Genomic DNA, 14,264 nt, shown 5'->3' with positions numbered 1-14,264 from the left:
GTCTACCGTTTACAGGCAGATCTAAAACAAGTATTACTCTTAGAAGAGTATATAGAAATAGTCTTCTACAGCCAGCAGTGATCGCTTACGGCCATACCACTCCTTGAAAGCCCGATCCCGTCTGATCTCGGAAGCGAAGAAGAGTTGGGCCTAGTTAGTACTTGGATGGGAGACTGCCTGGGAATACTAGGTGCTGTAAGCTTTTTAGCTTAAGCTTCTATTATAAAGGCAGTAACCACAGTCATTTAAACACAAGAGAAGAAGAAAACTTAAAAAAAAAAACAACAAAAAAAAAAAAACGAACTGGAAAGCCAATCATTTTCATTTGAGGTGTCAGGTGGTCTACCGTTTACAGGCAGATCTAAAACAAGTATTACTCTTAGAAGAGTATATAGAAATAGTCTTCTACAGCCAGCAGTGATCGCTTACGGCCATACCACTCCTTGAAAGCCCGATCCCGTCTGATCTCGGAAGCGAAGAAGAGTTGGGCCTAGTTAGTACTTGGATGGGAGACTGCCTGGGAATACTAGGTGCTGTAAGCTTTTTAGCTTAAGTTTCTATTATAAAGGCAGTAACCACAGTCATTTAAACACAAGAGAAGAAGAAAACTACAAAAAAAAAAAAAACGAACTGGAAAGCCAATCATTTTCATTTGAGGTGTCAGGTGGTCTACCGTTTATAGGCAGATCTAAAACAAGTATTACTCTTAGAAGAGTATATAGAAATAGTCTTCTACAGCCAGCAGTGATCGCTTACGGCCATACCACTCCTTGAAAGCCCGATCCCGTCTGATCTCGGAAGCGAAGAAGAGTTGGGCCTAGTTAGTACTTGGATGGGAGACTGCCTGGGAATACTAGGTGCTGTAAGCTTTTTAGCTTAAGTTTCTATTATAAAGGCAGTAACCACAGTCATTTAAACGCAAGAGAAGAAGAAAACTTTAAAAAAAAAAAACAACAACAAAAAAAAAACGAACTGGAAAGCCAATCATTTTCATTTGAGGTGTCAGGTGGTCTACCGTTTACAGGCAGATCTAAAACAAGTATTACTCTTAGAAGAGTATATAGAAATAGTCTTCTACAGCCAGCAGTGATCGCTTACGGCCATACCACTCCTTGAAAGCCCGATCCCGTCTGATCTCGGAAGCGAAGAAGAGTTGGGCCTAGTTAGTACTTGGATGGGAGACTGCCTGGGAATACTAGGTGCTGTAAGCTTTTTAGCTAAAGTTTCTATTATAAAGGCAGTAACCACAGTCATTTAAACACAAGAGAAGAAGAAAACTTAAAAAAAAAAAACAACAAAAAAAAAAAAACGAACTGGAAAGCCAATCATTTTCATTTGAGGTGTCAGGTGGTCTACCGTTTACAGGCAGATCTAAAACAAGTATTACTCTTAGAAGAGTATATAGAAATAGTCTTCTACAGCCAGCAGTGATCGCTTACGGCCATACCACTCCTTGAAAGCCCGATCCCGTCTGATCTCGGAAGCGAAGAAGAGTTGGGCCTAGTTAGTACTTGGATGGGAGACTGCCTGGGAATACTAGGTGCTGTAAGCTTTTTAGCTTAAGCTTCTATTATAAAGACAGTAACCACAGTCATTTAAACACAAGAGAAGAAGAAAACTACAAAAAAAAAAAAAAGAACTGGAAAGCCAATCATTTTCATTTGAGGTGTCAGGTGGTCTACCGTTTACAGGCAGATCTAAAACAAGTATTACTCTTAGAAGAGTATATAGAAATAGTCTTCTACAGCCAGCAGTGATCGCTTACGGCCATACCACTCCTTGAAAGCCCGATCCCGTCTGATCTCGGAAGCGAAGAAGAGTTGGGCCTAGTTAGTACTTGGATGGGAGACTGCCTGGGAATACTAGGTGCTGTAAGCTTTTTAGCTTAAGCTTCTATTATAAAGACAGTAACCACAGTCATTTAAACACAAGAGAAGAAGAAAACTACAAAAAAAAAAAACGAACTGGAAAGCCAATCATTTTCATTTGAGGTGTCAGGTGGTCTACCGTTTACAGGCAGATCTAAAACAAGTATTACTCTTAGAAGAGTATATAGAAATAGTCTTCTACAGCCAGCAGTGATCGCTTACGGCCATACCACTCCTTGAAAGCCCGATCCCGTCTGATCTCGGAAGCGAAGAAGAGTTGGGCCTAGTTAGTACTTGGATGGGAGACTGCCTGGGAATACTAGGTGCTGTAAGCTTTTTAGCTTAAGCTTCTATTATAAAGACAGTAACCACAGTCATTTAAACACAAGAGAAGAAGAAAACTACAAAAAAAAAAAAAGAACTGGAAAGCCAATCATTTTCATTTGAGGTGTCAGGTGGTCTACCGTTTACAGGCAGATCTAAAACAAGTATTACTCTTAGAAGAGTATATAGAAATAGTCTTCTACAGCCAGCAGTGATCGCTTACGGCCATACCACTCCTTGAAAGCCCGATCCCGTCTGATCTCGGAAGCGAAGAAGAGTTGGGCCTAGTTAGTACTTGGATGGGAGACTGCCTGGGAATACTAGGTGCTGTAAGCTTTTTAGCTAAAGTTTCTATTATAAAGGCAGTAACCACAGTCATTTAAACACAAGAGAAGAAGAAAACTTAAAAAAAAAAAACAACAAAAAAAAAAAAACGAACTGGAAAGCCAATCATTTTCATTTGAGGTGTCAGGTGGTCTACCGTTTACAGGCAGATCTAAAACAAGTATTACTCTTAGAAGAGTATATAGAAATAGTCTTCTACAGCCAGCAGTGATCGCTTACGGCCATACCACTCCTTGAAAGCCCGATCCCGTCTGATCTCGGAAGCGAAGAAGAGTTGGGCCTAGTTAGTACTTGGATGGGAGACTGCCTGGGAATACTAGGTGCTGTAAGCTTTTTAGCTTAAGCTTCTATTATAAAGACAGTAACCACAGTCATTTAAACACAAGAGAAGAAGAAAACTACAAAAAAAAAAAAAGAACTGGAAAGCCAATCATTTTCATTTGAGGTGTCAGGTGGTCTACCGTTTACAGGCAGATCTAAAACAAGTATTACTCTTAGAAGAGTATATAGAAATAGTCTTCTACAGCCAGCAGTGATCGCTTACGGCCATACCACTCCTTGAAAGCCCGATCCCGTCTGATCTCGGAAGCGAAGAAGAGTTGGGCCTAGTTAGTACTTGGATGGGAGACTGCCTGGGAATACTAGGTGCTGTAAGCTTTTTAGCTAAAGTTTCTATTATAAAGGCAGTAACCACAGTCATTTAAACACAAGAGAAGAAGAAAACTTAAAAAAAAAAACAACAAAAAAAAAAAAAACGAACTGGAAAGCCAATCATTTTCATTTGAGGTGTCAGGTGGTCTACCGTTTACAGGCAGATCTAAAACAAGTATTACTCTTAGAAGAGTATATAGAAATAGTCTTCTACAGCCAGCAGTGATCGCTTACGGCCATACCACTCCTTGAAAGCCCGATCCCGTCTGATCTCGGAAGCGAAGAAGAGTTGGGCCTAGTTAGTACTTGGATGGGAGACTGCCTGGGAATACTAGGTGCTGTAAGCTTTTTAGCTTAAGCTTCTATTATAAAGACAGTAACCACAGTCATTTAAACACAAGAGAAGAAGAAAACTACAAAAAAAAAAAAAGAACTGGAAAGCCAATCATTTTCATTTGAGGTGTCAGGTGGTCTACCGTTTACAGGCAGATCTAAAACAAGTATTACTCTTAGAAGAGTATATAGAAATAGTCTTCTACAGCCAGCAGTGATCGCTTACGGCCATACCACTCCTTGAAAGCCCGATCCCGTCTGATCTCGGAAGCGAAGAAGAGTTGGGCCTAGTTAGTACTTGGATGGGAGACTGCCTGGGAATACTAGGTGCTGTAAGCTTTTTAGCTAAAGTTTCTATTATAAAGGCAGTAACCACAGTCATTTAAACACAAGAGAAGAAGAAAACTTAAAAAAAAAAAACAACAAAAAAAAAAAAAACGAACTGGAAAGCCAATCATTTTCATTTGAGGTGTCAGGTGGTCTACCGTTTACAGGCAGATCTAAAACAAGTATTACTCTTAGAAGAGTATATAGAAATAGTCTTCTACAGCCAGCAGTGATCGCTTACGGCCATACCACTCCTTGAAAGCCCGATCCCGTCTGATCTCGGAAGCGAAGAAGAGTTGGGCCTAGTTAGTACTTGGATGGGAGACTGCCTGGGAATACTAGGTGCTGTAAGCTTTTTAGCTTAAGCTTCTATTATAAAGACAGTAACCACAGTCATTTAAACACAAGAGAAGAAGAAAACTACAAAAAAAAAAAACGAACTGGAAAGCCAATCATTTTCATTTGAGGTGTCAGGTGGTCTACCGTTTACAGGCAGATCTAAAACAAGTATTACTCTTAGAAGAGTATATAGAAATAGTCTTCTACAGCCAGCAGTGATCGCTTACGGCCATACCACTCCTTGAAAGCCCGATCCCGTCTGATCTCGGAAGCGAAGAAGAGTTGGGCCTAGTTAGTACTTGGATGGGAGACTGCCTGGGAATACTAGGTGCTGTAAGCTTTTTAGCTTAAGTTTCTATTATAAAGGCAGTAACCACAGTCATTTAAACACAAGAGAAGAAGAAAACTTAAAAAAAAAAACAACAAAAAAAAAAAAACGAACTGGAAAGCCAATCATTTTCATTTGAGGTGTCAGGTGGTCTACCGTTTACAGGCAGATCTAAAACAAGTATTACTCTTAGAAGAGTATATAGAAATAGTCTTCTACAGCCAGCAGTGATCGCTTACGGCCATACCACTCCTTGAAAGCCCGATCCCGTCTGATCTCGGAAGCGAAGAAGAGTTGGGCCTAGTTAGTACTTGGATGGGAGACTGCCTGGGAATACTAGGTGCTGTAAGCTTTTTAGCTTAAGCTTCTATTATAAAGGCAGTAACCACAGTCATTTAAACACAAGAGAAGAAGAAAACTACAAAAAAAAAAAACGAACTGGAAAGCCAATCATTTTCATTTGAGGTGTCAGGTGGTCTACCGTTTACAGGCAGATCTAAAACAAGTATTACTCTTAGAAGAGTATATAGAAATAGTCTTCTACAGCCAGCAGTGATCGCTTACGGCCATACCACTCCTTGAAAGCCCGATCCCGTCTGATCTCGGAAGCGAAGAAGAGTTGGGCCTAGTTAGTACTTGGATGGGAGACTGCCTGGGAATACTAGGTGCTGTAAGCTTTTTAGCTTAAGTTTCTATTATAAAGGCAGTAACCACAGTCATTTAAACACAAGAGAAGAAGAAAACTTAAAAAAAAAAAACAACAAAAAAAAAAAAACGAACTGGAAAGCCAATCATTTTCATTTGAGGTGTCAGGTGGTCTACCGTTTACAGGCAGATCTAAAACAAGTATTACTCTTAGAAGAGTATATAGAAATAGTCTTCTACAGCCAGCAGTGATCGCTTACGGCCATACCACTCCTTGAAAGCCCGATCCCGTCTGATCTCGGAAGCGAAGAAGAGTTGGGCCTAGTTAGTACTTGGATGGGAGACTGCCTGGGAATACTAGGTGCTGTAAGCTTTTTAGCTTAAGCTTCTATTATAAAGGCAGTAACCACAGTCATTTAAACACAAGAGAAGAAGAAAACTACAAAAAAAAAAAACGAACTGGAAAGCCAATCATTTTCATTTGAGGTGTCAGGTGGTCTACCGTTTACAGGCAGATCTAAAACAAGTATTACTCTTAGAAGAGTATATAGAAATAGTCTTCTACAGCCAGCAGTGATCGCTTACGGCCATACCACTCCTTGAAAGCCCGATCCCGTCTGATCTCGGAAGCGAAGAAGAGTTGGGCCTAGTTAGTACTTGGATGGGAGACTGCCTGGGAATACTAGGTGCTGTAAGCTTTTTAGCTTAAGTTTCTATTATAAAGGCAGTAACCACAGTCATTTAAACACAAGAGAAGAAGAAAACTTAAAAAAAAAAACAACAAAAAAAAAAAAACGAACTGGAAAGCCAATCATTTTCATTTGAGGTGTCAGGTGGTCTACCGTTTACAGGCAGATCTAAAACAAGTATTACTCTTAGAAGAGTATATAGAAATAGTCTTCTACAGCCAGCAGTGATCGCTTACGGCCATACCACTCCTTGAAAGCCCGATCCCGTCTGATCTCGGAAGCGAAGAAGAGTTGGGCCTAGTTAGTACTTGGATGGGAGACTGCCTGGGAATACTAGGTGCTGTAAGCTTTTTAGCTTAAGCTTCTATTATAAAGACAGTAACCACAGTCATTTAAACACAAGAGAAGAAGAAAACTACAAAAAAAAAAAACGAACTGGAAAGCCAATCATTTTCATTTGAGGTGTCAGGTGGTCTACCGTTTATAGGCAGATCTAAAACAAGTATTACTCTTAGAAGAGTATATAGAAATAGTCTTCTACAGCCAGCAGTGATCGCTTACGGCCATACCACTCCTTGAAAGCCCGATCCCGTCTGATCTCGGAAGCGAAGAAGAGTTGGGCCTAGTTAGTACTTGGATGGGAGACTGCCTGGGAATACTAGGTGCTGTAAGCTTTTTAGCTTAAGCTTCTATTATAAAGGCAGTAACCACAGTCATTTAAACACAAGAGAAGAAGAAAACTACAAAAAAAAAAAACGAACTGGAAAGCCAATCATTTTCATTTGAGGTGTCAGGTGGTCTACCGTTTACAGGCAGATCTAAAACAAGTATTACTCTTAGAAGAGTATATAGAAATAGTCTTCTACAGCCAGCAGTGATCGCTTACGGCCATACCACTCCTTGAAAGCCCGATCCCGTCTGATCTCGGAAGCGAAGAAGAGTTGGGCCTAGTTAGTACTTGGATGGGAGACTGCCTGGGAATACTAGGTGCTGTAAGCTTTTTAGCTTAAGTTTCTATTATAAAGGCAGTAACCACAGTCATTTAAACACAAGAGAAGAAGAAAACTTAAAAAAAAAAAACAACAAAAAAAAAAAAACGAACTGGAAAGCCAATCATTTTCATTTGAGGTGTCAGGTGGTCTACCGTTTACAGGCAGATCTAAAACAAGTATTACTCTTAGAAGAGTATATAGAAATAGTCTTCTACAGCCAGCAGTGATCGCTTACGGCCATACCACTCCTTGAAAGCCCGATCCCGTCTGATCTCGGAAGCGAAGAAGAGTTGGGCCTAGTTAGTACTTGGATGGGAGACTGCCTGGGAATACTAGGTGCTGTAAGCTTTTTAGCTTAAGCTTCTATTATAAAGACAGTAACCACAGTCATTTAAACACAAGAGAAGAAGAAAACTACAAAAAAAAAAAACGAACTGGAAAGCCAATCATTTTCATTTGAGGTGTCAGGTGGTCTACCGTTTATAGGCAGATCTAAAACAAGTATTACTCTTAGAAGAGTATATAGAAATAGTCTTCTACAGCCAGCAGTGATCGCTTACGGCCATACCACTCCTTGAAAGCCCGATCCCGTCTGATCTCGGAAGCGAAGAAGAGTTGGGCCTAGTTAGTACTTGGATGGGAGACTGCCTGGGAATACTAGGTGCTGTAAGCTTTTTAGCTTAAGTTTCTATTATAAAGGCAGTAACCACAGTCATTTAAACGCAAGAGAAGAAGAAAACTTAAAAAAAAAAACAACAAAAAAAAAAAAAAACGAACTGGAAAGCCAATCATTTTCATTTGAGGTGTCAGGTGGTCTACCGTTTACAGGCAGATCTAAAACAAGTATTACTCTTAGAAGAGTATATAGAAATAGTCTTCTACAGCCAGCAGTGATCGCTTACGGCCATACCACTCCTTGAAAGCCCGATCCCGTCTGATCTCGGAAGCGAAGAAGAGTTGGGCCTAGTTAGTACTTGGATGGGAGACTGCCTGGGAATACTAGGTGCTGTAAGCTTTTTAGCTTAAGCTTCTATTATAAAGACAGTAACCACAGTCATTTAAACACAAGAGAAGAAGAAAACTACAAAAAAAAAAAACGAACTGGAAAGCCAATCATTTTCATTTGAGGTGTCAGGTGGTCTACCGTTTACAGGCAGATCTAAAACAAGTATTACTCTTAGAAGAGTATATAGAAATAGTCTTCTACAGCCAGCAGTGATCGCTTACGGCCATACCACTCCTTGAAAGCCCGATCCCGTCTGATCTCGGAAGCGAAGAAGAGTTGGGCCTAGTTAGTACTTGGATGGGAGACTGCCTGGGAATACTAGGTGCTGTAAGCTTTTTAGCTTAAGCTTCTATTATAAAGACAGTAACCACAGTCATTTAAACACAAGAGAAGAAGAAAACTACAAAAAAAAAAAACGAACTGGAAAGCCAATCATTTTCATTTGAGGTGTCAGGTGGTCTACCGTTTATAGGCAGATCTAAAACAAGTATTACTCTTAGAAGAGTATATAGAAATAGTCTTCTACAGCCAGCAGTGATCGCTTACGGCCATACCACTCCTTGAAAGCCCGATCCCGTCTGATCTCGGAAGCGAAGAAGAGTTGGGCCTAGTTAGTACTTGGATGGGAGACTGCCTGGGAATACTAGGTGCTGTAAGCTTTTTAGCTTAAGCTTCTATTATAAAGGCAGTAACCACAGTCATTTAAACACAAGAGAAGAAGAAAACTACAAAAAAAAAAAACGAACTGGAAAGCCAATCATTTTCATTTGAGGTGTCAGGTGGTCTACCGTTTACAGGCAGATCTAAAACAAGTATTACTCTTAGAAGAGTATATAGAAATAGTCTTCTACAGCCAGCAGTGATCGCTTACGGCCATACCACTCCTTGAAAGCCCGATCCCGTCTGATCTCGGAAGCGAAGAAGAGTTGGGCCTAGTTAGTACTTGGATGGGAGACTGCCTGGGAATACTAGGTGCTGTAAGCTTTTTAGCTTAAGTTTCTATTATAAAGGCAGTAACCACAGTCATTTAAACACAAGAGAAGAAGAAAACTTAAAAAAAAAAAACAACAAAAAAAAAAAAACGAACTGGAAAGCCAATCATTTTCATTTGAGGTGTCAGGTGGTCTACCGTTTACAGGCAGATCTAAAACAAGTATTACTCTTAGAAGAGTATATAGAAATAGTCTTCTACAGCCAGCAGTGATCGCTTACGGCCATACCACTCCTTGAAAGCCCGATCCCGTCTGATCTCGGAAGCGAAGAAGAGTTGGGCCTAGTTAGTACTTGGATGGGAGACTGCCTGGGAATACTAGGTGCTGTAAGCTTTTTAGCTTAAGCTTCTATTATAAAGACAGTAACCACAGTCATTTAAACACAAGAGAAGAAGAAAACTACAAAAAAAAAAAACGAACTGGAAAGCCAATCATTTTCATTTGAGGTGTCAGGTGGTCTACCGTTTATAGGCAGATCTAAAACAAGTATTACTCTTAGAAGAGTATATAGAAATAGTCTTCTACAGCCAGCAGTGATCGCTTACGGCCATACCACTCCTTGAAAGCCCGATCCCGTCTGATCTCGGAAGCGAAGAAGAGTTGGGCCTAGTTAGTACTTGGATGGGAGACTGCCTGGGAATACTAGGTGCTGTAAGCTTTTTAGCTTAAGCTTCTATTATAAAGACAGTAACCACAGTCATTTAAACACAAGAGAAGAAGAAAACTACAAAAAAAAAAAACGAACTGGAAAGCCAATCATTTTCATTTGAGGTGTCAGGTGGTCTACCGTTTATAGGCAGATCTAAAACAAGTATTACTCTTAGAAGAGTATATAGAAATAGTCTTCTACAGCCAGCAGTGATCGCTTACGGCCATACCACTCCTTGAAAGCCCGATCCCGTCTGATCTCGGAAGCGAAGAAGAGTTGGGCCTAGTTAGTACTTGGATGGGAGACTGCCTGGGAATACTAGGTGCTGTAAGCTTTTTAGCTTAAGCTTCTATTATAAAGGCAGTAACCACAGTCATTTAAACACAAGAGAAGAAGAAAACTACAAAAAAAAAAAACGAACTGGAAAGCCAATCATTTTCATTTGAGGTGTCAGGTGGTCTACCGTTTACAGGCAGATCTAAAACAAGTATTACTCTTAGAAGAGTATATAGAAATAGTCTTCTACAGCCAGCAGTGATCGCTTACGGCCATACCACTCCTTGAAAGCCCGATCCCGTCTGATCTCGGAAGCGAAGAAGAGTTGGGCCTAGTTAGTACTTGGATGGGAGACTGCCTGGGAATACTAGGTGCTGTAAGCTTTTTAGCTTAAGTTTCTATTATAAAGGCAGTAACCACAGTCATTTAAACACAAGAGAAGAAGAAAACTTAAAAAAAAAAACAACAAAAAAAAAAAAACGAACTGGAAAGCCAATCATTTTCATTTGAGGTGTCAGGTGGTCTACCGTTTACAGGCAGATCTAAAACAAGTATTACTCTTAGAAGAGTATATAGAAATAGTCTTCTACAGCCAGCAGTGATCGCTTACGGCCATACCACTCCTTGAAAGCCCGATCCCGTCTGATCTCGGAAGCGAAGAAGAGTTGGGCCTAGTTAGTACTTGGATGGGAGACTGCCTGGGAATACTAGGTGCTGTAAGCTTTTTAGCTTAAGCTTCTATTATAAAGACAGTAACCACAGTCATTTAAACACAAGAGAAGAAGAAAACTACAAAAAAAAAAAACGAACTGGAAAGCCAATCATTTTCATTTGAGGTGTCAGGTGGTCTACCGTTTATAGGCAGATCTAAAACAAGTATTACTCTTAGAAGAGTATATAGAAATAGTCTTCTACAGCCAGCAGTGATCGCTTACGGCCATACCACTCCTTGAAAGCCCGATCCCGTCTGATCTCGGAAGCGAAGAAGAGTTGGGCCTAGTTAGTACTTGGATGGGAGACTGCCTGGGAATACTAGGTGCTGTAAGCTTTTTAGCTTAAGTTTCTATTATAAAGGCAGTAACCACAGTCATTTAAACGCAAGAGAAGAAGAAAACTTAAAAAAAAAAACAACAAAAAAAAAAAAAACGAACTGGAAAGCCAATCATTTTCATTTGAGGTGTCAGGTGGTCTACCGTTTACAGGCAGATCTAAAACAAGTATTACTCTTAGAAGAGTATATAGAAATAGTCTTCTACAGCCAGCAGTGATCGCTTACGGCCATACCACTCCTTGAAAGCCCGATCCCGTCTGATCTCGGAAGCGAAGAAGAGTTGGGCCTAGTTAGTACTTGGATGGGAGACTGCCTGGGAATACTAGGTGCTGTAAGCTTTTTAGCTTAAGCTTCTATTATAAAGACAGTAACCACAGTCATTTAAACACAAGAGAAGAAGAAAACTACAAAAAAAAAAAACGAACTGGAAAGCCAATCATTTTCATTTGAGGTGTCAGGTGGTCTACCGTTTACAGGCAGATCTAAAACAAGTATTACTCTTAGAAGAGTATATAGAAATAGTCTTCTACAGCCAGCAGTGATCGCTTACGGCCATACCACTCCTTGAAAGCCCGATCCCGTCTGATCTCGGAAGCGAAGAAGAGTTGGGCCTAGTTAGTACTTGGATGGGAGACTGCCTGGGAATACTAGGTGCTGTAAGCTTTTTAGCTTAAGCTTCTATTATAAAGACAGTAACCACAGTCATTTAAACACAAGAGAAGAAGAAAACTACAAAAAAAAAAAAAAGAACTGGAAAGCCAATCATTTTCATTTGAGGTGTCAGGTGGTCTACCATTTACAGGCAGATCTAAAACAAGTATTACTCTTAGAAGAGTATATAGAAATAGTCTTCTACAGCCAGCAGTGATCGCTTACGGCCATACCACTCCTTGAAAGCCCGATCCCGTCTGATCTCGGAAGCGAAGAAGAGTTGGGCCTAGTTAGTACTTGGATGGGAGACTGCCTGGGAATACTAGGTGCTGTAAGCTTTTTAGCTAAAGTTTCTATTATAAAGGCAGTAACCACAGTCATTTAAACACAAGAGAAGAAGAAAACTTAAAAAAAAAAAACAACAAAAAAAAAAAAAACGAACTGGAAAGCCAATCATTTTCATTTGAGGTGTCAGGTGGTCTACCGTTTACAGGCAGATCTAAAACAAGTATTACTCTTAGAAGAGTATATAGAAATAGTCTTCTACAGCCAGCAGTGATCGCTTACGGCCATACCACTCCTTGAAAGCCCGATCCCGTCTGATCTCGGAAGCGAAGAAGAGTTGGGCCTAGTTAGTGCTTGGATGGGAGACTGCCTGGGAATACTAGGTGCTGTAAGCTTTTTAGCTTAAGCTTCTATTATAAAGGCAGTAACCACAGTCATTTAAACACAAGAGAAGAAGAAAACTACAAAAAAAAAAAACGAACTGGAAAGCCAATCATTTTCATTTGAGGTGTCAGGTGGTCTACCGTTTACAGGCAGATCTAAAACAAGTATTACTCTTAGAAGAGTATATAGAAATAGTCTTCTACAGCCAGCAGTGATCGCTTACGGCCATACCACTCCTTGAAAGCCCGATCCCGTCTGATCTCGGAAGCGAAGAAGAGTTGGGCCTAGTTAGTACTTGGATGGGAGACTGCCTGGGAATACTAGGTGCTGTAAGCTTTTTAGCTTAAGCTTCTATTATAAAGACAGTAACCACAGTCATTTAAACACAAGAGAAGAAGAAAACTACAAAAAAAAAAAACGAACTGGAAAGCCAATCATTTTCATTTGAGGTGTCAGGTGGTCTACCGTTTATAGGCAGATCTAAAACAAGTATTACTCTTAGAAGAGTATATAGAAATAGTCTTCTACAGCCAGCAGTGATCGCTTACGGCCATACCACTCCTTGAAAGCCCGATCCCGTCTGATCTCGGAAGCGAAGAAGAGTTGGGCCTAGTTAGTACTTGGATGGGAGACTGCCTGGGAATACTAGGTGCTGTAAGCTTTTTAGCTTAAGTTTCTATTATAAAGGCAGTAACCACAGTCATTTAAACGCAAGAGAAGAAGAAAACTTAAAAAAAAAACAACAAAAAAAAAAAAAACGAACTGGAAAGCCAATCATTTTCATTTGAGGTGTCAGGTGGTCTACCGTTTACAGGCAGATCTAAAACAAGTATTACTCTTAGAAGAGTATATAGAAATAGTCTTCTACAGCCAGCAGTGATCGCTTACGGCCATACCACTCCTTGAAAGCCCGATCCCGTCTGATCTCGGAAGCGAAGAAGAGTTGGGCCTAGTTAGTACTTGGATGGGAGACTGCCTGGGAATACTAGGTGCTGTAAGCTTTTTAGCTTAAGCTTCTATTATAAAGACAGTAACCACAGTCATTTAAACACAAGAGAAGAAGAAAACTACAAAAAAAAAAACGAACTGGAAAGCCAATCATTTTCATTTGAGGTGTCAGGTGGTCTACCGTTTACAGGCAGATCTAAAACAAGTATTACTCTTAGAAGAGTATATAGAAATAGTCTTCTACAGCCAGCAGTGATCGCTTACGGCCATACCACTCCTTGAAAGCCCGATCCCGTCTGATCTCGGAAGCGAAGAAGAGTTGGGCCTAGTTAGTACTTGGATGGGAGACTGCCTGGGAATACTAGGTGCTGTAAGCTTTTTAGCTTAAGCTTCTATTATAAAGACAGTAACCACAGTCATTTAAACACAAGAGAAGAAGAAAACTACAAAAAAAAAAAAAAGAACTGGAAAGCCAATCATTTTCATTTGAGGTGTCAGGTGGTCTACCATTTACAGGCAGATCTAAAACAAGTATTACTCTTAGAAGAGTATATAGAAATAGTCTTCTACAGCCAGCAGTGATCGCTTACGGCCATACCACTCCTTGAAAGCCCGATCCCGTCTGATCTCGGAAGCGAAGAAGAGTTGGGCCTAGTTAGTACTTGGATGGGAGACTGCCTGGGAATACTAGGTGCTGTAAGCTTTTTAGCTAAAGTTTCTATTATAAAGGCAGTAACCACAGTCATTTAAACACAAGAGAAGAAGAAAACTTAAAAAAAAAAACAACAAAAAAAAAAAAAACGAACTGGAAAGCCAATCATTTTCATTTGAGGTGTCAGGTGGTCTACCGTTTACAGGCAGATCTAAAACAAGTATTACTCTTAGAAGAGTATATAGAAATAGTCTTCTACAGCCAGCAGTGATCGCTTACGGCCATACCACTCCTTGAAAGCCCGATCCCGTCTGATCTCGGAAGCGAAGAAGAGTTGGGCCTAGTTAGTGCTTGGATGGGAGACTGCCTGGGAATACTAGGTGCTGTAAGCTTTTTAGCTTAAGCTTCTATTATAAAGGCAGTAACCACAGTCATTTAAACACAAGAGAAGAAGAAAACTACAAAAAAAAAAAACGAACTGGAAAGCCAATCATTTTCATTTGAGGTGTCAGGTGGTCTACCGTTTACA

The 14,264-nt window shown here is 40.2% G+C and overlaps 43 non-coding genes across 43 annotated transcripts; all 43 read left to right on the top strand.

Moving 5' to 3' along the window:
• Positions 1-83: 83 nt before the first annotated feature.
• Positions 84-202, top strand: LOC136681822 (5S ribosomal RNA). Its single transcript, XR_010798165.1, has one exon. It is a non-coding gene; the product is annotated as a 5S ribosomal RNA (ribosomal RNA).
• Positions 203-423: 221 nt separating this feature from the next.
• Positions 424-542, top strand: LOC136681821 (5S ribosomal RNA). Its single transcript, XR_010798164.1, has one exon. It is a non-coding gene; the product is annotated as a 5S ribosomal RNA (ribosomal RNA).
• Positions 543-750: 208 nt separating this feature from the next.
• On the top strand, positions 751-869 carry LOC136681820 (5S ribosomal RNA). The gene has a single exon (XR_010798163.1). It is a non-coding gene; the product is annotated as a 5S ribosomal RNA (ribosomal RNA).
• A 223-nt stretch (positions 870-1,092) lies between these two features.
• Positions 1,093-1,211, top strand: LOC136681819 (5S ribosomal RNA). The gene has a single exon (XR_010798162.1). It is a non-coding gene; the product is annotated as a 5S ribosomal RNA (ribosomal RNA).
• Positions 1,212-1,433: 222 nt separating this feature from the next.
• On the top strand, positions 1,434-1,552 carry LOC136681818 (5S ribosomal RNA). The gene has a single exon (XR_010798161.1). It is a non-coding gene; the product is annotated as a 5S ribosomal RNA (ribosomal RNA).
• A 207-nt stretch (positions 1,553-1,759) lies between these two features.
• LOC136681817 (5S ribosomal RNA) lies at positions 1,760-1,878 on the top strand. Its single transcript, XR_010798160.1, has one exon. It is a non-coding gene; the product is annotated as a 5S ribosomal RNA (ribosomal RNA).
• A 206-nt stretch (positions 1,879-2,084) lies between these two features.
• Positions 2,085-2,203, top strand: LOC136681816 (5S ribosomal RNA). The gene has a single exon (XR_010798159.1). It is a non-coding gene; the product is annotated as a 5S ribosomal RNA (ribosomal RNA).
• A 206-nt stretch (positions 2,204-2,409) lies between these two features.
• On the top strand, positions 2,410-2,528 carry LOC136681815 (5S ribosomal RNA). Its single transcript, XR_010798158.1, has one exon. It is a non-coding gene; the product is annotated as a 5S ribosomal RNA (ribosomal RNA).
• A 222-nt stretch (positions 2,529-2,750) lies between these two features.
• Positions 2,751-2,869, top strand: LOC136681814 (5S ribosomal RNA). The gene has a single exon (XR_010798157.1). It is a non-coding gene; the product is annotated as a 5S ribosomal RNA (ribosomal RNA).
• A 206-nt stretch (positions 2,870-3,075) lies between these two features.
• LOC136681813 (5S ribosomal RNA) lies at positions 3,076-3,194 on the top strand. The gene has a single exon (XR_010798156.1). It is a non-coding gene; the product is annotated as a 5S ribosomal RNA (ribosomal RNA).
• Positions 3,195-3,416: 222 nt separating this feature from the next.
• On the top strand, positions 3,417-3,535 carry LOC136681811 (5S ribosomal RNA). Its single transcript, XR_010798154.1, has one exon. It is a non-coding gene; the product is annotated as a 5S ribosomal RNA (ribosomal RNA).
• Positions 3,536-3,741: 206 nt separating this feature from the next.
• LOC136681810 (5S ribosomal RNA) lies at positions 3,742-3,860 on the top strand. The gene has a single exon (XR_010798153.1). It is a non-coding gene; the product is annotated as a 5S ribosomal RNA (ribosomal RNA).
• A 223-nt stretch (positions 3,861-4,083) lies between these two features.
• Positions 4,084-4,202, top strand: LOC136681809 (5S ribosomal RNA). The gene has a single exon (XR_010798152.1). It is a non-coding gene; the product is annotated as a 5S ribosomal RNA (ribosomal RNA).
• Positions 4,203-4,408: 206 nt separating this feature from the next.
• Positions 4,409-4,527, top strand: LOC136681808 (5S ribosomal RNA). The gene has a single exon (XR_010798151.1). It is a non-coding gene; the product is annotated as a 5S ribosomal RNA (ribosomal RNA).
• Positions 4,528-4,748: 221 nt separating this feature from the next.
• Positions 4,749-4,867, top strand: LOC136681807 (5S ribosomal RNA). The gene has a single exon (XR_010798150.1). It is a non-coding gene; the product is annotated as a 5S ribosomal RNA (ribosomal RNA).
• A 206-nt stretch (positions 4,868-5,073) lies between these two features.
• Positions 5,074-5,192, top strand: LOC136681806 (5S ribosomal RNA). The gene has a single exon (XR_010798149.1). It is a non-coding gene; the product is annotated as a 5S ribosomal RNA (ribosomal RNA).
• Positions 5,193-5,414: 222 nt separating this feature from the next.
• LOC136681805 (5S ribosomal RNA) lies at positions 5,415-5,533 on the top strand. Its single transcript, XR_010798148.1, has one exon. It is a non-coding gene; the product is annotated as a 5S ribosomal RNA (ribosomal RNA).
• Positions 5,534-5,739: 206 nt separating this feature from the next.
• Positions 5,740-5,858, top strand: LOC136681804 (5S ribosomal RNA). Its single transcript, XR_010798147.1, has one exon. It is a non-coding gene; the product is annotated as a 5S ribosomal RNA (ribosomal RNA).
• Positions 5,859-6,079: 221 nt separating this feature from the next.
• LOC136681803 (5S ribosomal RNA) lies at positions 6,080-6,198 on the top strand. The gene has a single exon (XR_010798146.1). It is a non-coding gene; the product is annotated as a 5S ribosomal RNA (ribosomal RNA).
• A 206-nt stretch (positions 6,199-6,404) lies between these two features.
• LOC136681802 (5S ribosomal RNA) lies at positions 6,405-6,523 on the top strand. The gene has a single exon (XR_010798145.1). It is a non-coding gene; the product is annotated as a 5S ribosomal RNA (ribosomal RNA).
• A 206-nt stretch (positions 6,524-6,729) lies between these two features.
• LOC136681800 (5S ribosomal RNA) lies at positions 6,730-6,848 on the top strand. The gene has a single exon (XR_010798143.1). It is a non-coding gene; the product is annotated as a 5S ribosomal RNA (ribosomal RNA).
• Positions 6,849-7,070: 222 nt separating this feature from the next.
• Positions 7,071-7,189, top strand: LOC136681799 (5S ribosomal RNA). The gene has a single exon (XR_010798142.1). It is a non-coding gene; the product is annotated as a 5S ribosomal RNA (ribosomal RNA).
• A 206-nt stretch (positions 7,190-7,395) lies between these two features.
• On the top strand, positions 7,396-7,514 carry LOC136681798 (5S ribosomal RNA). Its single transcript, XR_010798141.1, has one exon. It is a non-coding gene; the product is annotated as a 5S ribosomal RNA (ribosomal RNA).
• Positions 7,515-7,737: 223 nt separating this feature from the next.
• Positions 7,738-7,856, top strand: LOC136681797 (5S ribosomal RNA). The gene has a single exon (XR_010798140.1). It is a non-coding gene; the product is annotated as a 5S ribosomal RNA (ribosomal RNA).
• A 206-nt stretch (positions 7,857-8,062) lies between these two features.
• On the top strand, positions 8,063-8,181 carry LOC136681795 (5S ribosomal RNA). The gene has a single exon (XR_010798139.1). It is a non-coding gene; the product is annotated as a 5S ribosomal RNA (ribosomal RNA).
• A 206-nt stretch (positions 8,182-8,387) lies between these two features.
• Positions 8,388-8,506, top strand: LOC136681794 (5S ribosomal RNA). The gene has a single exon (XR_010798138.1). It is a non-coding gene; the product is annotated as a 5S ribosomal RNA (ribosomal RNA).
• Positions 8,507-8,712: 206 nt separating this feature from the next.
• LOC136681793 (5S ribosomal RNA) lies at positions 8,713-8,831 on the top strand. Its single transcript, XR_010798137.1, has one exon. It is a non-coding gene; the product is annotated as a 5S ribosomal RNA (ribosomal RNA).
• Positions 8,832-9,053: 222 nt separating this feature from the next.
• LOC136681792 (5S ribosomal RNA) lies at positions 9,054-9,172 on the top strand. Its single transcript, XR_010798136.1, has one exon. It is a non-coding gene; the product is annotated as a 5S ribosomal RNA (ribosomal RNA).
• A 206-nt stretch (positions 9,173-9,378) lies between these two features.
• Positions 9,379-9,497, top strand: LOC136681791 (5S ribosomal RNA). Its single transcript, XR_010798135.1, has one exon. It is a non-coding gene; the product is annotated as a 5S ribosomal RNA (ribosomal RNA).
• Positions 9,498-9,703: 206 nt separating this feature from the next.
• On the top strand, positions 9,704-9,822 carry LOC136681790 (5S ribosomal RNA). Its single transcript, XR_010798134.1, has one exon. It is a non-coding gene; the product is annotated as a 5S ribosomal RNA (ribosomal RNA).
• A 206-nt stretch (positions 9,823-10,028) lies between these two features.
• On the top strand, positions 10,029-10,147 carry LOC136681788 (5S ribosomal RNA). Its single transcript, XR_010798132.1, has one exon. It is a non-coding gene; the product is annotated as a 5S ribosomal RNA (ribosomal RNA).
• Positions 10,148-10,368: 221 nt separating this feature from the next.
• Positions 10,369-10,487, top strand: LOC136681787 (5S ribosomal RNA). The gene has a single exon (XR_010798131.1). It is a non-coding gene; the product is annotated as a 5S ribosomal RNA (ribosomal RNA).
• Positions 10,488-10,693: 206 nt separating this feature from the next.
• On the top strand, positions 10,694-10,812 carry LOC136681786 (5S ribosomal RNA). The gene has a single exon (XR_010798130.1). It is a non-coding gene; the product is annotated as a 5S ribosomal RNA (ribosomal RNA).
• A 222-nt stretch (positions 10,813-11,034) lies between these two features.
• On the top strand, positions 11,035-11,153 carry LOC136681785 (5S ribosomal RNA). The gene has a single exon (XR_010798129.1). It is a non-coding gene; the product is annotated as a 5S ribosomal RNA (ribosomal RNA).
• A 206-nt stretch (positions 11,154-11,359) lies between these two features.
• Positions 11,360-11,478, top strand: LOC136681784 (5S ribosomal RNA). The gene has a single exon (XR_010798128.1). It is a non-coding gene; the product is annotated as a 5S ribosomal RNA (ribosomal RNA).
• Positions 11,479-11,685: 207 nt separating this feature from the next.
• LOC136681783 (5S ribosomal RNA) lies at positions 11,686-11,804 on the top strand. The gene has a single exon (XR_010798127.1). It is a non-coding gene; the product is annotated as a 5S ribosomal RNA (ribosomal RNA).
• Positions 11,805-12,027: 223 nt separating this feature from the next.
• On the top strand, positions 12,028-12,146 carry LOC136681928 (5S ribosomal RNA). Its single transcript, XR_010798268.1, has one exon. It is a non-coding gene; the product is annotated as a 5S ribosomal RNA (ribosomal RNA).
• A 206-nt stretch (positions 12,147-12,352) lies between these two features.
• On the top strand, positions 12,353-12,471 carry LOC136681782 (5S ribosomal RNA). The gene has a single exon (XR_010798126.1). It is a non-coding gene; the product is annotated as a 5S ribosomal RNA (ribosomal RNA).
• A 206-nt stretch (positions 12,472-12,677) lies between these two features.
• On the top strand, positions 12,678-12,796 carry LOC136681781 (5S ribosomal RNA). Its single transcript, XR_010798125.1, has one exon. It is a non-coding gene; the product is annotated as a 5S ribosomal RNA (ribosomal RNA).
• A 221-nt stretch (positions 12,797-13,017) lies between these two features.
• LOC136681780 (5S ribosomal RNA) lies at positions 13,018-13,136 on the top strand. Its single transcript, XR_010798124.1, has one exon. It is a non-coding gene; the product is annotated as a 5S ribosomal RNA (ribosomal RNA).
• A 205-nt stretch (positions 13,137-13,341) lies between these two features.
• On the top strand, positions 13,342-13,460 carry LOC136681779 (5S ribosomal RNA). Its single transcript, XR_010798123.1, has one exon. It is a non-coding gene; the product is annotated as a 5S ribosomal RNA (ribosomal RNA).
• A 207-nt stretch (positions 13,461-13,667) lies between these two features.
• On the top strand, positions 13,668-13,786 carry LOC136681777 (5S ribosomal RNA). Its single transcript, XR_010798121.1, has one exon. It is a non-coding gene; the product is annotated as a 5S ribosomal RNA (ribosomal RNA).
• Positions 13,787-14,008: 222 nt separating this feature from the next.
• LOC136681927 (5S ribosomal RNA) lies at positions 14,009-14,127 on the top strand. The gene has a single exon (XR_010798267.1). It is a non-coding gene; the product is annotated as a 5S ribosomal RNA (ribosomal RNA).
• The last annotated feature ends 137 nt before the right edge of the window (positions 14,128-14,264 follow it).

Source organism: Hoplias malabaricus, unplaced genomic scaffold (assembly GCF_029633855.1).
Source record: "Hoplias malabaricus isolate fHopMal1 unplaced genomic scaffold, fHopMal1.hap1 scaffold_201, whole genome shotgun sequence".
In the NCBI taxonomy this organism is placed as follows: Eukaryota; Metazoa; Chordata; class Actinopteri; order Characiformes; family Erythrinidae; genus Hoplias; species Hoplias malabaricus.
The sequence above is the reverse complement of the archived record's forward strand: the minus strand, read 5'-3'. Positions and strand labels throughout refer to the sequence as shown.